The sequence below is a fragment of the Camellia sinensis genome, chromosome 8 (genome assembly GCF_055761805.1).
Source record: "Camellia sinensis isolate YWXY chromosome 8, ASM5576180v1, whole genome shotgun sequence".
Taxonomy (NCBI): domain Eukaryota; kingdom Viridiplantae; phylum Streptophyta; class Magnoliopsida; order Ericales; family Theaceae; genus Camellia; species Camellia sinensis.
This window is the reverse complement of record NC_138968.1, coordinates 188,640,943-188,648,602: the sequence shown is the minus strand read 5'-3', so window position 1 is coordinate 188,648,602 and position 7,660 is coordinate 188,640,943. Positions and strand designations below refer to the sequence as shown.

General features: G+C 39.8%; 1 pseudogene; it reads left to right on the top strand.

Annotated features, from left to right (window-relative positions):
- The first annotated feature begins 4,605 nt into the window (after positions 1-4,605).
- Positions 4,606-5,142, top strand: LOC145798363 (putative mitochondrial protein AtMg00860 pseudogene; annotated as a pseudogene).
- The last annotated feature ends 2,518 nt before the right edge of the window (positions 5,143-7,660 follow it).

Sequence of the window (7,660 nt, the reverse complement as noted above, 5' to 3'; positions counted from 1 at the left end):
TCGCTGCGAGAACAAAAGGCGTCAAAATTCATACATCTAAGGCAAGGAACCATGACAGTGGCCGAATACGAGAGCAAGTTCACGCAACTGGCTCGATTTGCGACATACGTCATCCCCACTAAAGCTCGAAAAGCCAAGAAATTTAAAGCAGGATTAGATCCTGAAATCAAGGATAGGCTGGAGGTTTTGAAACTACCAACCTATGCGACGGTGGTAGATCGATCTTACATTGCGGAAAAAAGAATTAAAGCCGTACGCTCTAGGGAACTAGGCCAGAGAAAGCGATTTTGGGAAAGAGATAACAGAAGACCCGGTGTCGCGCCTCCTAAGAGGGTAAATACGGGCACAACTAGTTCAAGCAATCAAGGTCCTACAAATCCCAGAGGTGGCACCATTTCAGCTTGCTCTACTTGTGAAAGGACTCATTGGGGACAACGTCGTCGAGATACGAGAGCATGCTTTAGAGCATGCTTTAGATGTGGCCAAGTTGGCCACTTGCTGAAAGATTGTCCAAAGCTTGCCAGTCCTACAGCTGGCCCCTCTGAACCAATCCGAAAACCCGCGGTACCTAGAGGAGTGAGAAAGGACCAAAAATGCCAAGGAAGAGCTTTTGCCTTAGTGCCTATAAACCCCAAAGTTACTGAGAATGTCATGTTAGGTACACTTTCCGTTTGTGGTCACTTAGCTCATGTTCTCTTTGACCCATTCTTTTGTTACACCGCACTTTGCTACCAAGTTGGTATCAATACTCGAACCCTTAGGATACATACTATATGTGTCCTTTCCTTCTGGAAACTCCGCCCTTAGTACTGATGTGTACAAATCTTGTACTGTATCCTTAAAAGGTGGAACCTTACACGTAGACGTGATTACCTTCTGCATTAGTACCTTTGATGTGATCTTAGGAATGGATTGGTTAGCTGCCAATCATGCCTTCATTGATTGTGAAGCCAAAAAGGTCTTCCTCTAGTCACCAAACCAACTTGAGCTTGTCTTCGAAGGAATTGGAACTTCTTCCCTTCCGTGTATTATATCCTTCATGACAGCCCAACGACTTCTAAGAAAGAGTTGTTGTAGTTATATATGTTATGTGATCAATACTCAACAAAAGGCCCCCACACTTGATGCAATTCCTATGGTTCGAGAATTTCCAGATGTATTTCCTAAAGACCAACTTGGTACCCCGGTTAACCGAGAAATCGAATTCACTATTGAAACCTAACCTGGTACACAACCAATCTCAAAAGTCCCTGTGACAACCCTCACCTCTGATTAGCGTTAAATTGTTATTAAGCATGTTATGTAATTGATTAAGATGTGGTCCTATATTGTTGTGTGAGTGTATTGTTTAGAATGCAATTCTATCTATTTGTTACTGAATGATCTGTTCATGTTTTAATTTCGAATTGCAAATTGAAAGTCTTATCGGCGACCGATTTATAAATTAATTGGTGTTATATGCTAATTAAGATTTATAGAATTTTACGATAGGTTTAATTAAAATTTGATTTGGAATGATTAAATTAGAATTATTAATGTTAAATTAATTGAGCCTAGTTAAATTACATTAGTTTGAATTTATTACATAATTGCCCTTGAGTGGGCTCCCTCAAAAACTATTGTTTTGTTCCTCATTATTCACACATTTGACACATCATCTTTCACCATCTCCTCAAGACCAAACCGTGAGAGAGAGGGAGATAGGGGAGAATTGAATTCATCTAGAGATTAGCTTGAAATTTAGAGGAATTGAAGGAGAATTGCATTTTTGGGCTAACATACTTGGAATCCAAGATTTAAGGTAGGAAATTCATTCCCTTAATTATGAATTTAAGTTGTTTCATGCTTGGTTCATGGAAAATTGGTGATTTGAGTCAAGAATTAGCTTAAAGTGTTGATTTGAGAGTGAATTCATGCATGCAAGTCCATATCATAGAGTTTTGAAGTTATTTTTCATAAAAATCTTACATGCATGTTCATATTTTAGTTGTGGTCCAAGAATTCACCATGTTTTAGAGTTCAATCTTGCATTTGATCATGTTTTGGAGCATTAGAGTTCATGAGAACTCATGCATGCTATGTTTTTGCATTGTTCATGAAAGTTTCATTGGAATTTGTTTTCAATTGACATACTTTTGGGCTTTGATTTTATAAAATGATCTTCAAAACATATTTTATTATGAGTTTCTTAGTGTTTTCCAGAAAATTGGCCCAAAAGGATGAGTTTTGGCATGTTTGATTCTTGGTTTGAGCTTTGGAAGCAAATCTGGAAAACCCAGATTTTGGCTTCCACGCTCGAGCGAAGGATTCCACGCTCGAGCGAAGGATTCCACGCTCGAACGACCACCTCTGTGTTCAAAGCTCCGCTCGAGCGACAAAATACTGGCTCGAGCGTAGATTGCAAGCTCTCAGGTTTTTGTGTGTGCAAATGCACGCTCGAGCGACGAGACCTACGCTCGAGCGAAGAACTGTGTCTCACGCTCGAGCGAGCATCGGGCGAGTATCGAGCGGAGAATTTCAGCAACCAGTACTTTTTGCATTTTTACAGACCGCTCGAGCGAGGGAGTCTACGCTCGAGCGACCCCTCTGTTTTGGTAAACTCGCTCGAGCAGAGAAAGCCACGCTCGAGCGAGACCCTTGTTTTCAGCAAATTTTGAAAAGTGTTTTAAAGTATATTTTTGCATCCTCATTCCATCCTAGGCATTCCTAGGCCATGTTTAAGGCATCTTAATGAGGATAATGTTATAGAACCACACCAAGTCAAGTTAAGGGGCTAAGTTATTAATCCCAAGCGTGTAACTTAGTCTGTGTTCGTTCTGCAACTGTGTAGGGTTGGCACCCGAGGACGCTGATTAGGCTGTCTATAGCCCAGTAATCTGTGAGCAACAATGTTGTAAAGATACGTTCAATTATAATTATTTTTGAACGATTGACTGTACTGCTTTCTGAAATGACATTGTTTACTGAATGAATGTTTGTCCTATTTGTAAATTGTACTCGTGGCATCCATAACAACTTACTGTTACTGTTACTGTTACTGTTGCTGTTACTGCTACTGCACTGTTACTGTTACTGCTACTGTTACAGAGATCTCTGTCAGTTCCAATGTTGGGAACTACTACTGTTTACTGTTTTAATGGCCATCAACTGACTGTCCGGTCTATTAAGACCTACTGTACTGTTCTGCTATTAGATGTACCACGTATGACTGCTATGATTTCTGAATGACTAACATGGCATGAAATATGAGCCACTGATTGAATAATCGATCTACTGATGCAAATGGCTGTTTTAATTACTGAAAGGACATTCATTCTTAACCCCTTTACACAGTTGTTATTCACTGGGCTTTAGCTCACAGTTTATATATGTATGTAGGTGGCCAGGCACCGAACCGAAGCTAGAAGCGTCAAGTTAAGCTCACGTTTTGTCAAGCCAACCGTTGTGCCTCACTTCGAGGCTCCGAGTCTTCTCAAGCCAAGGCAGTTTTGGGGTATCTCAAATTCACCCTTATGTCTCCGTTTTGTAATGTTATGTTATGTGCATATGATATGTATATATGTTTATGGTTATGATGTGGACTAGTCCAAAAAAGTCTTTTTCCACTCAGATTTTCACAGCTCATTGGACATCTTTTATTTACTGTTTAGCTTCCGCCAGCCCCTTACTCTGTATTATTGTCGTTACTATTAAGTAGGCCTTTGGTAATCACAGATTACTGGCCGGTTACGATGCTAAACCCTTAGGGACGGGTTTAGATCGTGACAGTCCCTTACCGCATGTCCATGACAGAATTAAAAGAGCTGAAAACTCAACTCTAGGAACTTTTGAACAAAGGTTTCATTCGACCAAGTACCTCACCATGGGGAGCTCCAGTACTATTCGTAAAGAAAAAGGATGGCACGATGAGGTTATGCGTCGATTATCGGGAGCTGAACAAAGTTACTATAAAAAATCGGTACCCTTTGCCACGAATCGATGACTTGTTCGACCAACTGCAAGTAAGGCTGCAAATAAACCGAGTTGTTCATGAACAAGCTCGGCTCGACTCGTTAAGGGCTCGGGTCGGTTCGGCTCGTTTAATAAACGAGCCGAGCTCGAGCTTGAGCTCGAATATTAGGCTCGTTTAGTAAACGAGCCGAGCTCGAGCTCGCATAATCTCGGCTCGTTAAGTTTGGTTCGTTTATCTTTATTTAAATTATATAATAAATATATTATTTATATATTAAATAATATATAAATATATATAAATACATTTTTTATATATTAAATAATATAAATAATATTAAAAAAAAATTATCGAGTCGAGCCGAGCTCGAGTTTCATTAAAATTAATGAGCCAAGCCGAGCCGAGCCGAGCCGAGCTCGAGCCCAGCTCCTTATCAAGCCGAGCTCGAGCTCAATAAACGAGCTTGATAAGTAAACAAGCCGAGCTCGAGCTCATCAAAGCTCGGCTCGGCTCGGCTCGTTTGTAGCCTTATGCAAGGCGCCTAAGTATTCTCAAAAATTGACTTGCGCTCTAGCTACCATCAACTAAAAGTCAAAACGGAAAGCATTGAAAAGACTGCCTTTAGAACTCGTTATGGGCACTACAAGTTTCTCGTCATGCCATTTGGCGTCACAAATGCTCCAACGGCGTTCATGGACCTCATGAATCGAGTGTTCAAACCCTATCTTGACAAGTTCGTCATTGTCTTCATTAATGACATTCTCATATACTTCAAATCGCTAGAAGATCCTGAACACCACTTGCAAAGAGTTCTACAGACACTACGTGATCACAAGCTTTATGCGAAGTTGAAGAAATACGACTTCTGGATCACTAGCGTACATTTTCTCGATCACATCATTAACAAATATGGCATCTCAGTTGACCCCCAAAAGGTTGTAGCAATCGTGGATTGGCCACGACCTACTAACGTGTCTAAGATTCGAAGCTTCTTAGGCCTAGCCGGCTATTACCGGTGCTTCGTGCAAGATTTCTTGAAGATAACATCGCCCTTGACCCAGCTAACTCAGAAAAACATACCCTTTGAATGGACGGACAAGCAGGAAAGTTGCTTCCATGAACTGAAGAACAGACTCGTGACGGCTCCTATACTAGCACTCCCTGCAGAAACAAAAAGGGTTCATAATTTATAGCGATGCCTCATACAATGGTTTGGGTTGCGTTCTTATGCAAAATGAGAAGGTCATTGCTTGTGCCTCCCGCCAACTAAAGACTCATGAAAGGAACTACCTAACTCATGATCTAGAATTGGCTGCGGTGATCTTCGCCCTCAAGATCTGGCGTCATTATCTCTACGGTTCAGTCTGCAAGATTTACACTGATCGCAAGAGTCTTAAATATCTGTTTTCACAGAATGAACTAAATATGAGGCTACGACGATGGCTAGAATTTATGAAGGACTACAATATAGAGATCCATCACCATCCCAACAAAGCTAACGTAGTAGTAGACGCATTAAGTTAACAAACGACCAAAAATTTGGTACGTACCCTCGTTCCCCGCAAGATTAGTGGACTGCTCGCCAACATAATTGTGAAACCCGAGTTGATTGAAGAAATTAGAATTCGCCAATGTGAAGATAAACTTTTGAAGAAAAAGTACGAGGAACAACGAAGCACACCCGATCCAGACTTCACGATAAGTAATGGGATGTTAAAATTTCATAATCGAATTTGCGTACCCGACCTTCCAGAACTCAAGAAAAGGATATTGGTAGAAGCTCATAGCTCAAGGTTTGTGATCCACCCTGGCAATACGAAGATGTATCACAATCTGAAGGAACACTTCTGGTGGACAGGAATGAAGAAAGACATAGCAAGTCATGTCTCCAAATGCCTGCGTTGTCAACAAGTTAAAGTAGAACATCAGAGACTTGCAAGAATGTTGCAACCACTCCCTATTCCCAAATGGAAATGGGAGCACATTACTATGGATTTCGTGGTCGGGCTATCCCATTCAGTATCGAAAAATGATGTAATATGGGTTATCGTAGATCGATTGATGAAGTTGGTGCATTTTCTACCAATCCGAATCATGTACTCCCTCTCTAAGTTTGTCACTCTGTACATTAAGGAAATCATTCGTTTGCACTGCATCCTAGTTTCAATCGTATCCGATAGAGACCTCTGTTTCGTGTTTCACTTTTGGAACAAATTGCAAGAAGCACTAGGAACCACTCTGAAATTTAGTACGACTTATCACCCGCAAACTGATGGGCAATCCGAAAGAACAATCCAGACTTTGGAAGATATGTTACGTTGTGTGTGCTAGACCTTAAAGGTAATTGGGCTGATCACCTACCTTTGGTGGAGTTCGCCTATAATAACAGCTACCATGCAAGCATTGGAATGGCACCGTACGAGACACTATATGAAAGAAGATGTCGATCACCACTTTGTTGAACAGAAATCGGAGACAGGAAATTATTAGGCCCTAAAATCGTACAAATCACAAGTGATAAGATTCAACTCATCCAATAACGAATTCGCACTACCTAGAGTCGCCTGAAAAGCTATGCAAATACACGGAGACGGGACTTAGAATTTCAAATAGCAAATCATGTGTTTCTAAAGATTTCACCAACAAGAGGGGTTATCTGATTTGGAAAATAATGGAAAGTTAAACCCACGTTACATCGGGCCATTCGAGATATTAGAAAGAATTAGTCATGTGGCATATCGCCTTGCACTTCCATCCAAACTATCCAATGTCCATAATGTGTTTCACGTTTCAATGCTTCGACGGTATTTTCGAGATCCAGAGCATGTTGTCGATTACGAGAACCTGGAAGTTCAAGAAGACCTCTCTTATGAAGAGCAACCTATACAGATTCTCGATCGTCGTGATCAAGTCTTTCGAAATAAGACTATACCTCTTGTAAAAATCTTATGGAGAAACCATCGTGTTAAAGAAGCGACATGGGAATTTGAAAGCCAAATGCAAGCCAAGTACGCACACCTCTTCGAGAATCAAGGTACGTCAAGTTTGGGGACAAACTTCTTTTAAGGAGAGAAGAAATGTAACACCCAAATTTTTTTTGAAATTTAATTCAATACTACAATAAATAGAATTCTTTATTAGGTATAAATAAATAAATAAATAAATAAATAATATTAATTAATTAATAAAATAAATAAAATAAAATAAATAATAATAAAAATAGAAATAAAAATAAAAATAAATAAATAAATGCATAGTTTAGGAAATTGAATATTAATTAATTAAATTGTTAAGGAAATAAATTGTGAGGCACCGCACGTTAAATGTTTTAGTAAGTAGTAAGTGGGGTTTTATAGTTGGGTGGTAAGGTTTTTTAAACATGAAACTAATGTATAATCATAGGCAATTTTAGGAATTATAACCTTTAGAATTGAATTTAAAAAAAAAAAAAAAAAAAAGAAGAAGAAGAAGTAAATTTCGGTGTGGCCCAAGGTTCAACTTGGCCCTTGGTAAATTCATGGAGACGAAAAAACTAAGGGAGTGAAACAAGTGTCAATAAGGGGTTAAAACTTGAGGGGTGAAGAACAGGTGGCAACGGGTGGCAAGGAGAGAAATTACCCACGTGTGTGTTTGTTTTGCTACGGCCTAGGGCTGCAAATGAACTGAGCTGTTTATGAACAAGTTCGGCTTGGCTCGTTAAGGGCTCGGCTC